Source organism: Haliotis rufescens, unplaced genomic scaffold (assembly GCF_023055435.1).
Source record: "Haliotis rufescens isolate VD_foot unplaced genomic scaffold, xgHalRufe1.0.p SCAF_23, whole genome shotgun sequence".
Taxonomy (NCBI): domain Eukaryota; kingdom Metazoa; phylum Mollusca; class Gastropoda; order Lepetellida; family Haliotidae; genus Haliotis; species Haliotis rufescens.
Window position 1 is genome coordinate 722,971 of NW_025963924.1, and position 23,530 is coordinate 746,500.

At 42.8% G+C, this 23,530-nt stretch overlaps 1 protein-coding gene and 1 long non-coding RNA gene across 2 annotated transcripts in view; one reads left to right on the forward strand and one right to left on the reverse strand.

The window, feature by feature from the left end:
• Positions 1–1,306: 1,306 nt before the first annotated feature.
• LOC124140130 lies at positions 1,307–5,544 on the reverse strand. The gene is made up of 3 exons (XR_006861878.2): positions 5,465–5,544; positions 3,907–4,003; positions 1,307–3,430 (listed from the first exon to the last, which is right to left on the reverse strand). It is a non-coding gene; the product is annotated as an uncharacterized LOC124140130 (long non-coding RNA).
• Positions 5,545–9,010: 3,466 nt separating this feature from the next.
• LOC124140129 (gelsolin-like protein 2) overlaps positions 9,011–23,530 on the forward strand; it is a 36,175-nt gene continuing 21,655 nt past the window's right edge. Inside the window, exon 1 of the mRNA XM_046507518.2 lies at positions 9,011–9,198. The gene's annotated coding sequence lies outside the window, so the exon portion shown is untranslated. The remainder of the gene's footprint in view (positions 9,199–23,530) is intronic.

The window sequence follows — 23,530 nt, forward strand, 5'->3', positions numbered from 1 at the left end:
ACATCATGAGCATCAATCCACGCAATTGGGATACGATGACATGCATCAACCAAGTCAGCGAGCCTGACCACCCGATCCCGTTAGTCGCTTGTTCTTAATTGGTTCTTAATTGAAAGATATCTTATGATTAATTCAAAAATGAAAATTCGCAATTGCAGTGCACGTTAGGTTTTGTCACAACCCTAAATAAATCTAAACACAACCCTAAATAGATCTACAAGTTTAAATTAGCTCAACAATCCCCGTTACAGTAATAAGAACACAATTCAGCTTCAGCTTTTTAACCTTTTACAGCCAAAGTTATTACTGACATATTTTATGGTAAATTAGCGCGTTTATTGCACTGTCTTGGTCGTGTGAACGTGTCTGTGTATTCCTACTACTTGGAGCAGGTTCAGTGTTCAGTGTTCGAATAAGCACCCGCCCGTAGGCCCGTGGTTGGTAGTTCCAAATTTGTGTGGGTTCTTATGACAATTATGTGTGAATTTATTTGTCACGATAAGTTGCAGGGTTTTTTTAAATGAGGGCCTGAAGAGCTTAGACAGGGCCTGCAGCTTCCAAAGTCTCTGGGTTCTGATTGCAGCCCGGCAAGTGTTTTTTGTTTTGTTTTGCTTTTATTTCAAACACTGATTAAGTTGGTGATTCGAAGTGGATGCGGCTGCCAGATATTGAAGCGCACATAAAATATAACAATTGGCACAACCGTTAATTTAACGAACCGCCAAGCAAATCTTTGCACAGGCACAGAAAAGGCCACAGCAAGCAGATTCAGGTATACATGTATATAGCCAAAATATATACATGTATATGATATCAGTTGTCAGTGTTTCTACAGACATACAATCCATTATGCGTGTTCCGAAAACAAACCTGTTAACCTTGTAGCTATTCAAAACTATTTATTTTGTCGCCTGGAGGCGAGATGTGGTGAAATGGGGTTTAACGTCGCGTTCAAGATTATTGCACTTTCTTAGCGACGTGCATGTACGTGTGTGTGGCTGTGTGTACTAGTCCGGACTAATGCCGATTTCATAGTGCTAGAGAACCTGAGATACCATATTCAGTTTAACATGAATACCCCGCTCAGACACAGTATACTGAATCCGCGCCGACCAGTCCTTGTTTTAGCCCCATGATGCCGAGCGCCAGGCAGGGTAACAACAATTACCATCTTTTTAACGTCCCTTTGAATGACGCGTCAAGGGGATCGAATCCCCGACCCTCCGCTCTCCGGGTAGACGCTCTACAACTGGAACTCGGGGGCGGTCCTGCCGACTGCGATGAGTACCCAGAGGGTGTTGCTTCTGATGTCACCCACAGGTTTCCTTGTCAAAGCTCAGGCCTTCATAACATGACTGTAATATTGCTGACAGCAGTGTTAAACAACATACACTCCCTGACTTAAATATACAAGTTGGAGTGAACTGGACGGGTTGATAGGTTTAAGGAAGAAAAGCGACTTAACTCGTTGTTGTGTTTCACTTAGGAATCAACGCCCACATTTTAAAAAGGCCAGATGAAAGGGAAGTTCGAATTGTCGTGACTTGTATATGATTGAATATTGTGATAATAGAAGTCAATATCACTAAGTCACGGGTACACTGCAGAACATTGTTTGTTTTACCTCTTCCGGAACATTTATGTTGTAAATCTGACTTGTTTATCAGCTTTATTTCGATTGAAATTGGTATCCCCCACAGGACAAAGCACATAAACATTAAATACATCCCGGTGACACAAACACAGACATGTGAGAAAGACTTGACCAAGTCTCTTTAGCAATTAAAGTTTATCTGTTTCTGAGAATGTTTTTGTGCCCATGTCGGAGTCGAACCCGGGTCTTCAGCGTGACGAGCGAACACCTTAACCACTAGGCTACCCAACCGCTCCGGTAATGCAAAGAGATACACGCTGGGAATATAACAAACATAATTGGCAAAGTTTTATATGGTAAACGGTCAGATGCGAATAAAACTAAAACAAGCATCATCCAAGAGTTTGCAGAAACGGAACAGAAACAGCACCCTCCCCACCCACGGACGCTCCATCAATTGCCCACTAGAAACATGTATCCTTCAACCCTTTGTACTCTATAAAAAAAGGTGAGAACTGACCTTGACAGTCTTTGATCTCAAAACTTGTCTTTTGCAGTACAGCTACGAAACTGTCTCCAGCTTCTCAGACAAAAACGTTATATGTACTTCCAGTTTAACTACGTCACTTCCCGTTTGAAATAGAACAAGTGCCCACTGAATGCACTGGAACGCACAAACAGGTAGATCAATGCATTCAACTACGGTAATGAATACAGATTAAATATACCCTGGACACTTTCAGCCTCACCTTGAGCTGGCCCCAGAATATTTGCGACGGCAATGTGCTGTTACAAGTCTCTATAGCAAGTCCACTGTTAATACAGTCAGAACCACACTGTTCAACAACAAGTCTTTCCATGTGTGAATGACCTTGACACATGGTAGATAATGGTGACTATGCTTGTCGTAAGAGGCGCCTAACGGGATCGGGTGGACAGACTCGCTGACTTGGTTGATGCATGTTATCGTATCCCAATTGCGTGGATTGATGCTCATGATGTCAATCCGTAGATTGTCTGGTCCAGACTCGATTATTTAAAGACCACCGTCATAAAGCTGGAATATTGCGGCGTTAAACAACAAGCAAACAAACAACATAGCAGATAATGAAACAAGCGTTCATTGAAATTTCTAGTGAATTAAAATGATTCTTATAAATAAGATCTCTGGTGACATTGACTTGATATAGCCAAATACTATTCACAGCGTAGCCATAACATTCCTAAGACTAAGGCCATTTCTACTTGTAGTTGCAAACGTATGATGCCAACGTCTCCAGAATATACTGTCTGCTCTCTACTTTTGAATATGAACTAGTCAATGGTATTTAAATTGACCTAGACATATGCCTTATACATACCATATACGTGCTGATTTAATTATTGATAGTTTATATTGTTTATATTCAATACAAAATGCTTTGATTTTTCAACGACTTAACCAAAATATTGGCTCAGACTTTTTTGTTCAATAATTGAATGTCATGTGACCTTGACCGTCAACAGAGGTCAAACATCCTCTAATCAAATCCGGGCGCCTCCATGGAGATCATGTACAGTTAGTTGTGTCAAATTAAAATACTAACTACTCAAGATATGTACCTCCCCATCCCCCACCCCATTTAAAACATCCTCAGATAAGCTTCCTCGTGCGATCCGGCATCTCCAAGCAAACACGGAACACACAACTGGGCTCCTGATTAAATGAATTCGTCGTGCTTCAGTCTTCTTTCTGTTGTTGACCAGGTCGGGTATTGGGGTATCCTGTTCTGTAATGTATACACCCTGGCCTCATCTGTTAACATTTACGGGCGACCTGTCTCCGTCTCCTGAGTTCTGGTTAAGGAAGAAAGGCCGAGTTAGAGGAAGAGGAAGAGGAACAACATTGAGAGAGCACGTTTCCTACTCTAAAAACTCCATCTATATGAGGTAAACCAGAGGCAATAAATATGGGAGTCCCACATACCTGCGTGTGGTGTTAACAAAAGCGACAAAACCTTTCAATATTCTTATGAAATGTCTGCCACAACTGAGTCGAGTGTACGATTCCGACTTTATCATGAGCATACGTTTGTGAATCACTATCAAATAGTAATGATACCAGGCGTTCGCGAAAAGGTGAGCGTATCCTGTCCCACCGGTGGCACCAGTCATAAAAACACGCAAAGGCAAGTCAATGGTTCACCCGAAAAACTGGGGAATATATGGTACACGTCAAAACAGGGAATTGCATCGCACATAGTTTTGTCACTGATGCGTCAAATTTGGAAATACCCACCACATGTCTTCAATAAAACTTTTTGAAAGCTTACCCGAGGCGTTGAATGTTGTAATCTTCATCAAAGCAAGGGTTGTATGATGCTCGGTTTTTCCTCAAAAGTTTTGAAATGTAGATTCCAGGGGCTGAAGCTGCAGGAATATTGCTCGACATTAAGGGAATACAGTCTTGTGGAGAGTGTTTTGTCACTCTGAATCTCTGAACAGATAAAGCTCTGTTTCTACTTCAGGTGGGTGAATCAGTTGTCGAGAATTGGCTATTTGATGGTTATTGAACGATACTAGATCATCGATATATCTGAAGCTTAACAAGACAAGAAGGGGAGCGCAATAAGTGTCCATGGGGATGCCTGCTGGGGAAGCCAGCTGTAGTAATGCATCTACTTGGCATATTCAAACCTGTGTCAGATTGACCCAAAGGCTTTTTGAATTCTACCAATCGCTAGGCTTCGGTTCACCGTTACCCGGGAGCAGCGACTAGAAATACCACTTTCCCCGCACGATACCAGGGCTTAAACGTTTTCCGGAGAATGCCATAACCCCAGATCAAATGTGGTGTTTAAACGAGATTTAAAAGGACAGTATTGACATTGTGGCCTATAATCACGTAATCATTCTACAACAAGCCAACAAAGATTATTAATGCTTGAATATAACACGCGCCTATATTTTATGTGTAAAGTAAATTTAGATAGGGTGCTAAGTTGTCAATGACTTAAGCTTTGTATAACCTATGTTTATACACCGGGCGTTCATGAATTCACACAAAAATGTGTATACATTGCGCTACTGGCCTCGTGGCCTCCAGCAAGGAGCAGCTAATGTAATTATAGACGTTTTATCAGACGTAATAGTTGCAACTGTAGCTGGTGTACTAGAAGCAGAAGTACCTGCGGTAGCGGTTGTAGTCGGAACAGAAGTAACTGAAGCAGTTGTAGTGGAACAGAAGTAACTGTAGCAGTTGTAGTGGAACAGAAGTAACTGTAGCAGTTGTAGTGGGAACAGAAGTAACTGTAGCAGTTGTAGTGGGAACAGAAGTAACTGTAGCAGTTGTAGTGGGAACAGAAGTAACTGTAGCAGTTGTAGTGGAACAGAAGTAACTGAAGCAGTTGTAGTGGAACAGAAGTAACTGTAGCAGTTGTAGTGGAACAGAAGTAACTGTAGCAGTTGTAGTGGGAACAGAAGTAACTGTAGCCGTTGTAGTGGGAACAGAAGTAACTGTAGCAGTTGTGGGAACAGAACTGTAGCAATTGTAGTGGGAACAGAAGTAACTGTAGCAGTTGTAGTGGAACAGAAGTAACTGAAGCAGTTGTAGTGGGAACAGAAGTAACTGTAGCCGTTGTAGTGGGAACAGAAGTAACTGTAGCCGTTGTAGTGGGAACAGAAGTAACTGAAGCAGTTGTAGTGGAACAGAAGTAACTGTAGCCGTTGTAGTGGGAACAGAAGTAACTGTAGCAGTTGTAGTGGAACAGAAGTAACTGAAGCAGTTGTAGTGGGAACAGAAGTAACTGAAGCCGTTGTAGTGGAAACAGAAGTAAAGCGGCGGTAAAGCCCAACTCACTCACTCACTCATAACTCAGAAGTAGAACTCACTTGACAGGACGATTCACGTTTCTGGACTGCTCTCATGGGCCATTTGGCCACCTGGCGAAGTGCAGTTGACTGACATAACCTACGAAACAATGACAGATAGTACAGAGATAGTACAGAGATAGTACATGGTGCACTTCTGTCAATGCGTGGCCCGCGACTTCGAACAAAGAGCGTATATTTCTACTCCGCGCTCGAAAGAACCTATTGAATATTGTTTTTCACTTATTTCCAAGCAAACTGCTGACATATTTATGCTACGCAAATGCTCAAAATATAATCAGTCTTCCCATTAGAAGCAGTGGGCTTATTGATGGGAACACAATAGCAAACAATGTCATGCACAGGGTAAACTGCGACTGAACACGCTGTGGCAAGGTTGGTGTGACTGTCTGGTGGTAAGAGGCGCATCACCAATCACAGGGGTGTATTTGGGCGAGTTTATTTAGGTGAAGCAGGAACATGTTCTTGTGTGTTCTCGTTCGATTTTGACCAAACACCCAGAATGCATTTGTCGGTGTTACTGGGACGACCACGGTCTTATCTAAGCCTCCGATGACATTCGTGACCAACTCGTGTTATTCCGGGACAAGCCGAATCTTCTTGCAGGTTACGGAAAGGGGCGAGTGGTGACGAATGCCTCCGACGACTCTTGTCATTATCTGCTTGGTGAAATACGTGTGCACATGCAATGTGACGTCACGGCTCATACACGTGCTTCAATGAATGAGGGTTGTAAGAATCCATGGGATCACAGGGACAAATGGGTCCTTAGTATTCCGTGGTTGTCGCTAGAACCGACTAGAGTGGAACGGGCAGCAAAACGCGTTGACTAGGCTGCAGGAATTGGGGATTTGTGAGAATTAGTTTTCAAAGTTCGTTGGCCAGGAGGGTTTGTTAAACAAAACAATGTTGCAAGCCTTCGTCATATTTTACTGGCCACAAACACTTCCGATAATATACGACATGAAAACAAAATGGTAGCAGAACATTAAATGACGCCTTAACTGACGTGATGATTCGTAGAATATCTATTGACTACAGTTTTCGACTAGACAGGCAGGTCAGCTTTACGGAAATTAGGGCTAGGACGGGTAACTCGGGTACTCGGGTCGGGTGGGTACTGAGTAGGACCCATGTACCCACAGGACTACCAGGACTCATGGTTAGTCACGTGATATATTGTTTAATGACAAAAAGTATCTAAAACTCTATGTTTAAACTACAAGTCACTAATGTTCGCAGTTCTTCCTGACTACTACGCCCATTCTTTCTGACTTTTACATGTTTGAATAAAAATAAAATTTTCAGTCAACTTCAGTGTATTCACCAGATCGTTTCATACATGTATCTAAACACATTTTACCAGAGCTACGGTCAAACTTTTCCCAATCGGACAGTTTGTACGTATCTCTTGCGACCTACAGCGGGTACCCGGGTAGGGTCGGGTTATAGGGGGTGGGTACCCGGGTAGTAAATTTAGACTCGTCCCAGTCCTAACGGAAATGTTACTAGCCCCAATTACTGGCATTTGGCTAGAGAGCAAGAAGCTACTTTGAGCACTGCTTGGCTGATTGCATGTCTTCGTGGATCATGGATCATGGATCATGGATCGTGTGTTCAGCCACTGGTTTGTCTGGTCCAGATTCAATTATTTACAGACAGTCGTGATATGGCTGGTTTGTTGTTAACTGCTGCGTTAAACAACATTCACTTGCTCACTTACTGTGCTGCGAAAAGTGTTCAATAAACATTATTCTGTTGGAAAGCAGTTGCGTGTGATTGTGTAGATGACTCCTTTATTCTTCATTTATCAGAATATACAATTCAAATCAAACAAAATACATATGATAATAATCATTTGTAGTTCATCACTGATAGTGTTACTATAAGCTGTACAGGAACAGGCCCCGTACACAAAACGATCTTAGCGCTAAGGCGATCGTAACTACCAGGCTCCAACATAGACTCTGGATAGTCTTAAGATGGCTTAGATTTTCATGCATTAAGTCCTATTCAACTTACACTAAGTATACCTACTCAATACGCTCTCATCGTCAGGTTATCGGTTTTCCTTTTTCGGTTTTTTAATTCGCGTCTATAAAAATGCTATCCAAAGTCTCCTTAGGGATCTAAAATCGGGATTATCCGGGATTTAACCCTAATCACTAAGACTTAAGCGAGTTTTCCCCTGATAAGTGAGTAAAAGTAAACACAGTGATACTTCGCTACTCCCGATCCCGTTAGCCCGGAAACGCCGCCTACAGACGCTTACAGACGTAATTATTTACTGGTACGTGTAGAGATAATTCACGTGACAACGCTACGGTTCATTCACGTCATGCCGACAATAATTATTATGGAATACTACAAGGGACATTGTCGCATTATCGCCCTTGCCAAAACACGAAAAAAGTGTCAATCGGTCAAAAGTAAACATTTTTGGGTGGCATTTTATGTCGACTTAACTTGAATGTGATGTCATGGCGGTGGAGGCTAATTGCTGTAATGCAGGATTAATGACGATTACCGGGCGGATTAAATTGACGTCCCTTTAAAAGACACAGGAGGTACAGACAGTGTTACACGTATGTTTTAGGGATATTTTTATTAAAGTTTTTACACGTAACTTTACATAATAAGGGCAAACATGAATGCACATAGATAAATATAAACAAACATACATCATAATTATTTATTTACGTCTTCAAACTACTTTCCAATTAATTCAACTTTGCGCATGCGTATATCACATCTACAGTGAGACGGGAATAAGTCGTACAGCTGATGTTTAGGAGTGAGGGAGCTAAATCTGGTAATTCCGCAAGGGAGATCACTCTTGTTTTATATGATTTTCAAGTGACGGTTTTGTGTCCAGTTATGTAGCTTTTTGAGTACAATTTACTGATTAATAACAGTAAGTCAAACCAATTAAAACACTGAGTGAACGCTAATATAGCCAATGTTTCTGTAGAAAACTGTGAACTGAGGCTGACAAAAAATACCGCATGCCGATGTGAATCTGAATACACTAGGTTTTTAATTTGTTTAGTAGTAGTAGTAGTAGTAGTAGTAGTACTAGTAGTAGTGGTGGTGGTGGTTTTTGTTTGTTTGTATGTTGTTTAACTCCGCACTCAGCAATATTCCAGCTATATGACGGCGGTCTGTAAATAATCGAGTCTGGACCAGACAATCCAGTGATTGACGTCATGAGCATCGACCCACGCAATTGGAATATTGCTAAAAGCGGCGTAAAACCATACTCACTCACTTACTCGCACATCTACATTTCATGTCAGTATTGAAGCAGTTAAGCTGGTCTTCCCAATACTCACCATTTTAATACGATTTCTGTTCCGCATTCACGAACACGTTCAACAACATATCCATAAAAGGCTCGAGCTATGCGCCCGGGTCACCATAATCGAACAAGGTTATTAAGAAGGAAGTACATGCTACCCTTTAGCTAAAACACGAATATAACACGTCACTTTATTGCTCCCTCTGGTAATGGGTTAGACCAACTGTGACCCACACCTCAACAACAGGAGAGTTGTTGCATTTGAATGCCGGGTTTACGCAGGCTGTTGAAATACTTGAGCTACCGCCCTCCCATAGCATACCACGTGGCCGGGGGTCGATCATCTGTGACGTCACGTGACCAGTTCTGAAATCTACATCTATCTGAAACGGGTACACTGCACACTTCGTCAAACACCTGTCATTCACCCGAATAGGTAAGTAATCGTATTTCAGCTTCTGTTTTACGCTATCGGCTATCGTTATCATCTGATGTTCGTTTTGGGAACTGTAGCTGTAGAGGTCTCAGGACCATACAGAAATATATTGATTGATAAATGCATTCTTTCCTACAAGCAACTACCGTGAGTCTGGAGCGGTCATAACACCGCGTCTCCATAGTGTCTATATGTCTGACCGTAGACTCAATGTACACGGCAATGGAAAACCGGTTCTGTCAATTATTCATACCACACGCTCCTGCATACAGCGGTGTCCATGTCTTTTCTACTTCTAGACAGTATCATATGTGATATATTGCACCTTATATCGAGGAACATTGGTAGCGAAATGGGCGAGGGGTGCATATATATTTCACTGGAGGAGTGGGGTTTAGTTGACATCGAATTCGGGGTCAGATGGATGACATGACTCCGACAGTTGTTTTCTAACCAAAGGCATCATATATCAAACACAGAATTATGCATGAATGCCCCAGCCATAGGTTTGGGGTGCGACTAGCTTGAACGGGTCTCACTAAGCCAGATAAGCAGGTTTCGCGTATTATACTGAAATGGGGAGTGCTGTTGATCATTCAAGCTTGAAGCTTAGACAGCAAGTTGCTTTCACCATATCGACCGCCACAATAGACTGAACAGGACTCGAGGTGTAATAGGCCCAGGGGCTGGCTTTATAAGATGATTGTACAGAGAATGCATTGAACATTAAGCAATTTTACCTCGTCTTCGGCTGTTGCGTCACTGTGGGTTAAAGTCAAAACGCATCGAACCATACATCCAGAACGCTTAGGGGGTGGGGGATGGGGAGGGCGGGGAACCTTCAAACCCAAAACAGCCCGTGCTGTCAATTTCGACAGTTCTGTGTCCAGCAGTCTAGCCCGGTATCGAAATCCGAGGGTGTTGTGGTTGTTGTGGATGGAAGCAGTAGATGCTGTCCTCAAGGATGTGGAGACAGCTGGTTTCTTTGACACCGTGGCGAATAATAATGAACGTTCAGTCAACAGATGTGACGAATCAAATTTTATTGTTATTGTGGCATATACCGTTTCTGTGAAGTCACATGACCATTCCTTTGAAATATTGTCTGCTATTAAATGTGTGTGTGTATTATATATATATGTCTTATGTACCTATATATAAGTATGTGTGTGTGTGCGCGTATGCGTATGCGTGTGCGTGTGTATGTATGTAAACTTTAAAGGTCGGTTTAGGCAAACAAGACGTTTAACATTGATACCTTGACACTCATCACCAGGGCAGAATGTGTCCCCGGTCGATGTTGAACGACCTTTGTGGACATCCGATCCATTTTAACGTCTTTCACATGTTATTTCTCATACCACGCAAGCCTCACTGCTTGTAGATGTAGTGAGTATGGCTTTACGCCGCGTTTAGCAATATTCCAGCACTATCACGGCGGGGGACACCAGAGATGTACTTCACACATTGTACCCATTGATATCATGAGCAACAACCCGCTCCGTCGGGATACGATGACTCGCGATCAGTCAAATAAATCACCGAGCCATCCAAACTGGTCATCGCGAACGACCAGAAAAAGGGACCTGTTCTAACCCCGGTCCTCCGGGGTAGCTTGGTTAATGACCCTACGCGATATATTCATGGAATAGGCTTACCAAGTGACAGTGTTTTATTCAGTATGATGTTCTTCCTCCAATATTGTATTAGAGCGATGAGTCAGAGTTCTTATTATCCCAAGTTATACCCCTGTCAGCCTCGCTCTATTTCTACTGCGTCAACCAAGGTGCATGGGACGCACTTACGCTGTAAAGAGACTAGCGCGACGGAGCTTGTCTAGAAATACACCAGATTATGTCAAGGGGAATCCTGCCCTCTGATAAACCACAGGCCGTCGTGTAAGAGATTAGGATTCGATATTAAGACACGTTTTTTCTTTATTTCTGACATGAACAGGAAGGTCAAGGACATCTTTTCCTAATACGTTTCTGTGTTATGATTGGCTGAAACGTGCTTGCTTTTTTTTGTCCACAAGACCAGAATTGTTCTCGACAGAACTCACTTTCTTCATCCATTGAAAGTGACGTGATTGACGGATAACGTTACATCATGGGTCACATAGCTCAACTGTCGTCTTACGAAGTAGCGCACAAAGGACTGAAGAAGCATACATTTCTAAACATAATCAAAACTGTAGTTCTCAAGAATAAATGGTACATTTTGAACGCCTTCAAGCACTACACGCGTATAGCATGAGATATGGGATAGCTTGTGCTAAAAGACTGATAAGACTGGAAAATTGCGAATACGGCGTGTAACGATTATCATTTTTTTTGGTTTGGTTTGTTGTTTAACGCCGCAATCAGCAATATTACAGGATCGGGTGGTCAGGCTCGCTGACGTGGTTGATGTATGTCATCTATCCCAATGGCGTGGATCGATGCTCATGATGTCAATGACTGGATTGTCTGGTCCAGACATTACTTTTCACAGACTGGAATATTGCTGAGTACAGCGTTCATCAACAAACAAACAAAACTTAGCAGAACTTAATGTTATAGGAAGCTAGCTATCGCCTGTGACTGAAATACGATTCTGACGTCATAGCGAGTGGGTTGATTGAGTGACGAGTTTGTTCAGCATTCTTTCCTGAGGAAAACATTTTCCAGCACTGAGAAGTAATATAATAGAACTGCCTGACGCATCTCTCTAAGGCAAAACAAATGTTTCTACACACCCAAATATGGCAGGTGTCAAATTAAATACGACGTCAGTAAAGGCGTGGAAACCTATAACCAGGAAGATGTAGGTTTTATCAACGTTTACATTCTTTTGAAAGATTTTGATACACACTCAGTGTGTTTACTTTTAATGTTGCTTCTAAATATGGCACAAAGGTGGTGTTGGGTGATATGGGGTTTAACGTCGCGTACAAGATTATAGCACGAATATAGCGACGTGCTTGCACGTGTGTGTGTGTGTGTGTGTGTGTCTGCTTGTACTAGTCCGGACTAATGCCGAGTCTATAGCGCTAGCCCACTGAGATACCATGCCACTGTTGAACACGTATACCCCACTCAGACATAGTATACTGACTCCGACCCGACCAGTCCTTGTTTTAACCCCTTAACAACAGGGTAACAACAAGTACCATATTTTAACATCTTTTGGTATGGTTGGTTGGTTTGTTGTTTAACCGCACTCAGCAATATACCAGCTATATGACGGCGGTCTGCAAATAATCGAGTCTGGACCAGACAATCCAGTGATTAATATCATGAGCATCGATCCACGCAAATGGGATCGATGACATGCATCAAACATGTCAGCTCTTTTGGTATGACACCGCCGGGAATCGAACTCGTGAACTCCCGCACTCCGGGCAGACGCTCTACCCTGGGACCACGGAACCGGAGAACAGAATGCCAGTTGTAGAGATTCATAGTTTCCGAAATATCATATATAAGGAATACATATTTTTGTGTATAATATATATTGTTATTCCTAATATTGATATATATCGTACAGAAGCACACAAGGGTAATACTCTTCATCATATAATATTATTCCTAAAATATATTAATCCGATTCGATGTTTAAGACGTAATTTCGCTGAATGAAGTGACTGTTGGAAACCGCGTATGAATACAGTGTTTGAGTAAATCGCCTCGTTTGTCAAATAGTGCCAAATGATTAGCAGAATCAAATTATTTACAGGATCACCCAAACATAGGGAAACCCCAATTTGTTATTGGGAGCGTTGGTCAATATAAATCTGCCATCCCATTTCTCTGCCAATATGAAGTCCTTTGCTTTTGGATAAATAGATACTTTAACAAAAGAATCACAATGAAAGTGAATTACTGTGAATTACAGCACAGAAAAGTTCATCCTTAAACAAGCAATAAAGGGTTTACTTATTAATACAAGCATTATAAATGACACAGTTAAGTTGTTTTTTCAAGGAGATGCACGTCATGATCACAGTTTCACTTCGACTTAGCAGGACAATGGTGTACATGCTTTGTTATTTGGGACAACAAAATATGTTCGAGACAAAAACAATTCGACACAACAGAATTCGACATAGAGTTCGACGCTATGCAGTGTTCAACTGTATAGAGAAGGAGAGTATCACAACAGAATATTATATTTATCTTGTCAACACGTTACATCCGTCTGTTGGGGACAAGGGCTCTATACACGCAGATAGTTCATACAACGGATGGAATGTTCGAGCTTGTTACCAGCCAGTACCCCACGCTGAGCGTATTCAAACAAGATTATGAATAATCATATTCATCTCGCATATTCTGTGTTGATATGTCATAAATGCTCCTTTGAAGAGTCCTGTTTCACAAAGGTCTATTTATATGGGCCCGGACAAGGAATTCACATACTTAACAATAATAGGGGATTTCGAAGGTAACAGACCCTGACGATGTGGACATGGTCTTGTTGCTAAATGTATTCATACTGCTCGTGCATGCTTGTGTTTTCTTGTGTTTGTTTTAACCAACCAGCTACTCCGTGTTATCTCAAGCCGACTATCTGGGAAATTGGGTAGTCAATCTTGGCTAACTGCATGTGGTGGAGTCGGAATGACATTGATCGTTGTCTGGTTATCTGCCTGGATGAGATTCAAAGTCCTCCGTGACATAAGCTGCCGAGCACAAGACAGTCTCTACCCATGATTGATGGTGTCTAGATATGAAACAACCCAGAAATGGTTATTCGCTGGTGATGTGTTTGATGCGGGTATCATGGTTGTGTTGTGGACCCTAAGTTTGCGGTGTGTCCGCGACTGTTTTTAGGCTAGTCACGTTTTCATAACGCTTGTGATATTTTTGTTGATCCAATTTTTAAGTGTGTACTTTCTTTTGACCGGTAGTTTATCTGTGATGCTGCGGACTGCGGCATTAAACAACATTCACTCACACATTTATTTCGAAGTTACGTCCCTTGTGCAGTGTGCACCCAGATGCACTGGTGGTATGTTGATGTGGACAGTTAATCACATGGGTATCACCTGCCACGTCAACAATAAGGATGCATGTACCATTCGTTTAATCGTCGTAATGGCGGACGGGGGCTTGTAAGGGCAATCTTCTAAGGCGCCGAAATTAGCTGCCCCGAGTAACGTTTCCTAGGCGTGTTTGTTTGTTTGTTTGTTTGTTTGTTTGTTTGTTGTTTAACTCAGCAATATTCCAGCCATATGACGGCGGTCTGTAAATAGTTGAGTCTGGTCCACACAATCAAGTGATTGACATCATGAGCATCGATCCACGCAATTGGAATACGATTACATGCATCAACCAAGCCACCAAGCCTGACCGCCCTGACCCGTTAGTCGCCTCTTTCGACAAGCATGCTGTACTTGTACTATTGTATGTATATGTACAATGTATTTCTTGATGGATATATGGATACTAACGCTGTCTTCACCTCTTTGCAATACGTTTTGTAATACACATAAACTATGTCATCTAAAACTAATGTACAGCGCTTGGACGATCCAATCTTGTAAAGAGTTATTAATGTCATCTTTGCTTTATTAACGCAGTTTGTGTGTGTGTAGACATCAGTAGAACATGAAACTGCAATCATGTCATGCAGTGTCAGGGAATGTCAGCTTTACTCAGGCAAAATGTTCCCGAACGTTACCTTCATGAAAGCCAGTGACTGGGACCTGAAACAATCGGCTACACTCGGCTCCACTCGATTCCACTCGGCGTATTCCGCTACCGACATAACAGTCTGTCATACAGACCCTGAAACAAATATATCCAATAAAGCTCATGCAAGTCTATAATATTTGTGCAAGTCTAGATTTCGGAAAATGAAGAAAGTCTCTTGGTTCCTTTTGATTAAATTTTATTACTCAGTCTGTAATTTAACAACTGTTTTTTCGGTAAAACAGGTTCATTTCAGAGACTAGATGTTTGTCTACCGACATAATATATCAGGCAGCAATGGAGTAGGGATATTACATGAATTTACTGTAAACCGCATAACACCAGATCCCACCGCATATAGATCGCTTAGCATGACGGTCATATTTGAAGATGGTTTACTGTTCTTAAGAGAAATTAGAAACCTTTTTTCGGTCACTGCTTCAAAATATACACTTTTTTCACATCACATCGAGCCCTACTTCTTATTTAAAACCTAAGGTCAAATCAGTTATTTCAGCATTTACTGTAGAAAATTATCAAACTGATACTCAAAGACAGCAACGGCATCTCAGGAGGTACATGTGTATGTCAACCTGTCCAAAAAAACCAATTGATCAGGAATATGCCCGCAGGATGAAACTCATCAATACACATGGCAGACATACTTAATACTGACTGTCAAAAGTAACCGGGGTCACATGGACTGATATGGTATATAGGACGTCTGTAGGACAGTCACGCTTCCCTCTATTTAATGCCGGATGTAGTGTCTGTTTAAGTCAAAAGTACTGCGTTGTACCAGAGATGTACGCCATACGGTATGAGCTGGTGTACCTGTCCTCAATGGACACTGCAAGGCTGCATCTGAAGCTTGTTGCGTGACGTAAACCTATATACCTACCAGCTAGCCATATCAGTGTATCTACCAGGATGTGGCCTCGCCCGCAGTAAAGTCTACTTTCTCGGATCAGTGAGTACTGACTGTGAAAAGAGCCATCCTGCTGTGTACCTGGTGATTTGAAGACGTCGACTCACTTACGTCGATATGTAGAGCACGGCCGTACTTATAACACACGTTGTCTTGTCCAGAGCGAGTGTTTTATTGACCTGGGCCCTTTTGGGAAATGATTTATGAAGCTGAATTGCAAAAAAATTATTACTCAGTAATACCGGTAATGTGTTTTGGACATAGTGTATGGGCGTGTTTGGTTGAAAAGGAGGTGGTTGGGTTGAGCAGGTCGGGAGGGGAGGGATGGGTGGGGTGTTATTAAACTTGGACTTGGTGTAGAAAGAATTTATGACTCAGGAAACGTTTTATTTTAGAACAAAACATGAAAGTGAAACTTGTGTAAGAACATAATTTGAGACTTTGTTCGATAAGATATTACGGTATACGACGTATTATATAACCTAAGTTGTGTGTTGAGCCCGAGACGGAGCTATGCGTCAAATACATCCAATTAAATACCATCTAATGGCGAGTCTGCATATACTTCAGGTTGAATATTTAGTTACGCCTATCTTAACGATAACGTTTTGCAAAACTACATCATACATTCTAACCCCAAGTAGATAACAAAACCGTTCACAAGACTATATTCTGCGAACATGAAGTAGACTTTTTCAAATATGCAAAGATTTCTCATTCTACAACTCAGATTTATTAATAGTCACCCCCATAGGTGGTGTAGATCGTTTACGTTATAGAATTTAATGTATGCACACCGGTGCTTGTGATTTGCCCCCGGGGAAATACAAAGTTCAATGGCGGGCTTTGATTTTTTTAAAGTTCGGCTCTAAGAACCATTAAATGAAATTAATTTGACATTTTACCATCTTTTGAAATCTATAAGAAATGTCACTCGAAACAACATAAAAAGCAGGCGTGTCAGATTGCGGGAGTGATTGGCTCCATCAAGAACATCCGATAATTAATAGGAGCATGTGGAGCCGTCGAACAAGTATATAATTAACACTTCTGTCAAGAACGTGTGGAGTCAGGGATGGAGATATCATACCGAGTTTTCATAACAAGAAACGCGTTAATAAGGATCATCTATAGACGTGTCAGCTAGTACAGGCCTGTGCACTGCACACCCTAATGAAATGTTCGATAACGTTACGACGTGTGCTTACTAGTGTGAGATGTATCTTGGATGAGCGTCACTGGTCGATATGTAGGCATCTTGTATATAGTAAGGGCAGGCGTCAACACTGATGCACATGTGCCTGAAAAGGAGGGATTTGGGAGAACGGTGAGAATCCCAATGAAAAGGACTTACTCGATAGTGAAAATCGATTCCCATTATCTACCTGTTTGACCGGACTTAAATTGGCAGCTTCTGCGTGTTAGTGGGTATGTTTTTACGCCGCTTTTTGCAATATTCCAGCAATATCAAATCACATTGTACCCATGTGGGGAATAGAACCCGGGACAAGCAAATGCTTCAGCCAATAGGCTACCCCACCGCCCCTGTGTGTGAGGCCAGCTTAGTCTGTATTTTCCAGGCCGTCTGTGGGTCTGGTTTACACGTCTGTGGGTCTGGTTTACACGTCTGTGGGTCTGGTTTACACGTCTGTGGGTCTGGTTTACACGTCAGTGGGTCTGGTTTACACGTCTGTGGGTCTGGTTTACACGTCTGTGGGTCTGGTTTACACGTCTGTGGGTCTGGTTTACACGTCAGTGGGTCTGCTTTACACGTCTGTGGGTCTGCTTTACACGTCTGTGGGTCTGCTTTACATGCCTGACAGTCTGTATTTGTCTGACCGCCCGACTCTCAGGTAGATTGCCAATATAAAAAATCTATATTCTACGTGATTACTTACTTCTGACTTCTGTCCTCAGACATAACCTGTGTATATGTCTACCTCAACTATTGGATTCTGGATTTCCCTTGCTTGGCGTCAAAGCCGTCTGAAGTTAATGATAAATTTGTGACTTGGCTAGTTGTGTGTCAATGTACCCCGACGTCTGATTTGTCTGACCAAGATTCGAGTATTGACATGCGCAGTGATGTGGCTGGGATATTCCTGAATGCGGCGTAAAACAACAACTATCCAATTCACTCCCTTTCTGTGCTCGTAAACTGACAGCTGACCTTTATGACCGCCCATGACATTCTGGTGAAAGTACTCGTGATTTATGTAAACATTGCCCTTAGACCAGCCTCAGACGTTTTTCAAGGCGTGAGGGTCGACCTTCAGGAAAAGTTAATCACGCCAACATCCGGGTGCGTATCTCTGTTAATGTTGTCCTCCCCTTGATGCTTGTCAATCACCGGGTTGTCTGGTCCATACTTGATTATTTACAGAACGCCGTCATATAGCTGGAATAATCCCGAGTGCGGCGTTAAACAACAAACAAACAAAGACAAACATGAAGCAACATTACTTTACGTGTTACATTCTATGATAATGATAATGTGTGACTGCAGCATAACATGAACTTCAGATAGAAAATCATTTACGAACTTTATTAACCATGTGCAGCAACACATTACTCCGGTATACTGTTAATGCGGTTATATCCGGCCATCTCTTATGTATGGCATCCTAGAAGGGACATTACCACAGCGCGACATTTTGGCCATTTGTCGAATTGTCGCGTTGTCGCATTGTCGCGCGCGCTTGGTTTATTTTGACACTTGTTTTTGAAAGAGCGACAATGCGACAATGCGACAATGCGACAAATGGCCAAAATGTCGCGCTGTGGTAATGTCCCTTCAAGGATTCCATACTTATGTCAAGTTTTTACGGAACTGATGTCCTATTGAAATTTTAGGACAATACATTTTGTCTAACCTCTAAACCTAAATTGGGAACTCATTGTGTTAGCATTTCATACCCACTGCGGCCTCATTTATTAGCGGGGCGGTAGGGTAGCCTAGTGGTTAAAGCGTTCGCTCGTCACGCCGAAGACCCGGGTTCGATTCCTGACATGGGTACAATGTGTGAAGCCCATTTCTGGTGTCCCCCGCCGTGATATTGCTGGAATATTGTTAAAAGCGGCGTAAAACCATACTCACTCACTCACTCACTCCTTAATAAGCGACATTAGCATTCAAAGGGTCGACAAGAACGATACTTTGCCCAGTGACGAGAAAACTGTTTATATGGCCTGTCAGCTTATTATTTTACGGTTTCATTAAGCTAAGTTCCAGGTCACTATAGGGAGTAGAGAATGGCCCAGAATTCAAACATGATCACGAAGCGCCTTACGGTGTATTAAGACTATGACGTGACGGAACGGGCGCTGTGGGAATTAAGAAGAATTTTTGGGGTGCTCATCCAATTCATTTCACAAGACCGTGCATTCACACACTCAATATTTGGCCACCATTGATTTCAGCGAAAAACGCTTTTGGAAGACATTTCCAAAACCTGTCAATTCTCCCAGACTCGGAAAACATATCCGAAGAGAGATTCCTGTGTGTGTCTGCTGGTGTGTTGACATTCTGGAGCAACGTGCCACCGGGTCTGCAGGATTAGCACTCATTGATCAAGGGATGGTTCTATGGTGTACAGCCTGACCACAATATAACGTCTTGCTGCACTATGTCGGATACGGTCTGACCGACGGAAGGTCCATGTCGTTACAGTGTGGTCATTGTACATTCGTTGTCTGTGTCAACTTAAATGACAGGTCATTCGCGGATTTGAGAGTTGGTGTAGTTTGGTCACGAAGGTTGGTTGGTTGGTTTGTTGTTTAACGCCGCACTCAGCAATATTCCAGCTATATGACGGCGGTCTGTAAATAATCGAGTCTGGACCAGACAATCCAGTGATTAATATCATGAGCATCGATCCACGTAATCGGGATCGGTCACATGCATCAACCAAGTCAGCGAGCCTGACCACCCGATCCCGTTAGTCGCCTCTTACGACAAGCATAGTCGCCTTTTACGGCAAGCATCGGTTGCTGAAGACCCATTCTACCCCGGAATCTTCACGTCTGAGACCTGCATCACTTTCCTCCCACGTCAAGGTGACAGGCCGTCATACAACTGAAAAGCGGCGTTAAACCAAAACCCACACTCAAAATTAAGACCTATGCTGATACTCTCGCACTCCTGGATACCGTTAGGTTTGTGCACTAGGTTTAAGACAGTGTTATGTGTGTAACAAGTCATAACAACGACAATATGTTTTAACACGCACATTTATGTAATAAACCGTGAGGTGAGATTGAAGAATAAATTGCCTTGTCAAAACTGAAGCAATGTCTCTTCTAAGTAGCAGTTTTATGTGTTAGAAGCTTTGACAGTTTGCTATAAGTTCGGATTTCAATTACATTGTACTCTATTTCGTAACTAGTAACTACAGTCGAACTTCGTTGTGTCGAACTCTTGGAGACCTGGAAAATAGTTCGAGTTTTCCAGGGCTCGAAACATCAGAAAAATGTTAAAACTTAATTTGGATACTTGGGACTCCCAAATGAGTTCGAGACAACCGGGAATTCGACACATCCAAGTTCGAAACAACGAAGTTCGACTGTATTATAATTACCTCATATGGGGACCTGAAAAACATATATAATTGCTTGTTAGATTTCCCTGTAAGCTAATAGCTTTACGAAATACGCATGCGTGGCTTCCGGTGTACTGGAGTGGTTTATGGTGGAACATTACACTGACGGTCCTTCTGGGATTGACAGTTGATGTCACCTCCGTGAGATTTGATATGTGTATGACAACTTTGTCCTTTGTTTTTTTAATCTGCCACTTCACATTGCCTCTGTGTTATTTAATCGGTCATTTTTTTACAACCAGTACGGGACTGATGATATGTTTAGTACTTTAGGGAATATTGTATAAAGCCGCACTGAGCAATATTCAGCTATATCACGGCGGCCTGAACATACTCGTGTCTGGTATAGGCAAACCAGTGATTGACATCATGAGCAACGATCCACAATAACAGGTCTTGGTGACACATAATCTGCAAAGAAAAACAGGGTATGGTGACACACAATCAGACTCAACAGGGCATGGTGACACACAATCAGACACAACAGGGTATGGTGACACACAATCAGACACAACAGGGTATGGTGACACACAATCAGACTCAACAGGGTATGGTGACACACAATCAGACACAACAGGGTATGGTGACACACAATCAGACACAACAGGGTATGGTGACACACAATCAGACTCAACAGGGTATGGTGACACACAATCAGACACAACAGGGTATGGTGACACACAATCAGACACAACAGGGTATGGTGACACACAATCAGACACAACAGGGTATGGTGACACACAATCAGACTCAACAGGGTATGGTGACACACAATCATACTCAACAGGGTATGGTGACACACAATCAGACACAACAGGGTATGGTGACACACAATCAGACTCAACAGGGTATGGTGACACACAATCAGACACAACAGGGTATGGTGACACACAATCAGACACAACAGGGTATGGTGACACACAATCAGACACAACAGGGTATGGTGACACACAATCAGACTCAACAGGGTATGGTGACACACAATCAGACACAACAGGGTATGGTGACACACAATCAGACACAACAGGGTAGGATGACACACAATCAGACAACAACAGGGTATGGTGACACACAATCAGACACAACAGGGTAGGGTGACAGACAATCAGACAACAACAGGGTAGGATGACACACAATCAGACACAACAGGGTAGGGTCACACACAATCAGACAACAACGGGGTAGGATGACACACAATCAGACACAACAGGGTAGGGTCACACACAATCAGACAACAACGGGGTAGGATGGCACACAATCAGACACAACAACAGAGTAGGATGACACACAATCAGACAACAACGGTGTAGGATGGCACACAATCAGACACAACAGGGTAAGGTGACACACAATCAGACACAACAGGGTAGGGTCACACACAATCAGACACAACAGGGTACGATGACACACAATCAGACACAACAACAGGGTAGGGTGACACACAATCAGACACAACAACAGGGTACGATGACACACAATCAGACACAACAACAGGGTACGATGACACACAATCAGACACAACAACAGGGTAGGGTGACACACAATCAGACACAACAGGGTAGGGTGACAAACAATCAGACACAACAACAGGGTAGGATTACAAACAATCAGACACAACAACAGGGTATGGTGACACACAATCAGACACAACAGGGTAAGGGTGACACACAATCAGACACAACAGGGTATGGTGACACACAATCAGACACAACGGGGTAGGATGGTACCCAATCAGACACAACAACAGGGTAGGGTCACAAACAATCAGACACAACAACAGGGTAGGGTCACACCCAATCAGACACAACAACAGGGTAGGTCACACACAATCAGACACAACAACAGGCTAGGGTCACACACAATCAGACACAACAGGGTAGGGTCACACACAATCAGACACAACAGGGTAGGGTCACACACAATCAGACACAACAACAGGGTAGGTCACACACAATCAGACACAACAGGGTAGGGTCACACACAATCAGACACAACAACAGGGTAGGGTGACACACAACCAGACACAACAACAGGGTAGGGTGACACACAATCAGACACAACAACAGGGTACGATGACACACAATCAGACACAACAACAGGGTACGATGACACACAATCAGACACAACAACAGGGTATGGTGACACACAATCAGACACAACAGGGTAGGGTGACAAACAATCAGACACAACAACAGGGTAGGATTACAAACAATCAGACACAACAACAGGGTATGGTGACACACAATCAGACACAACAGGGTAGGGTGACACACAATCAGACACAACAGGGTATGGTGATACACAATCAGACACAACGGGGTAGGATGGCACCCAATCAGACACAACAACAGGGTAGGGTCACAAACAATCAGACACAACAACAGGGTAGGGTCACACACAATCAGACACAACAACAGGGTAGGTCACACACAATCAGACACAACAACAGGGTAGGGTCACACACAATCAGACACAACAGGGTAGGGTCACACACAATCAGACACAATAACAGGGTAGTTCACACACAATCAGACACAACAGGGTAGGGTCACACACAATCAGACACAACAACAGGGTAGGTCACACACAATCAGACACAACAGGGTAGGGTCACACACAATCAGACACAACAAGAGGGTACGATGACACACAACCAGACACAACAACAGGGAACGATGACACACAATCAGACACAACAACAGGGAACGATGACACACAATCAGACACAACAACAGGGAACGATGACACACAATCAGACACAACAACAGGGTAGGGTGACACACAATCAGACTCAACAGGGTAGGGTCACACACAATCAGACACAATAACAGGGTAGTTCACACAATCAGACTCAACAGGGTAGGATGACACACAATCAGACACAACAGTGTAGGGTGACACACAATCAGACACAACAACAGGGTAGGGTGACACACAATCAGACACAACAGTGTAGGGTGACACACAATAAGACACAACAGTGTAGGGTCACACACAATCAGACACAACAACAGGGTAGGGTTACACACAATCAGACAACAACAAGGTAGGATGACACACAATCAGACACAACAGTGTGGGGTGACACACAATCAGACACAACAGGGTAGGGTGACACACAATCAGACACA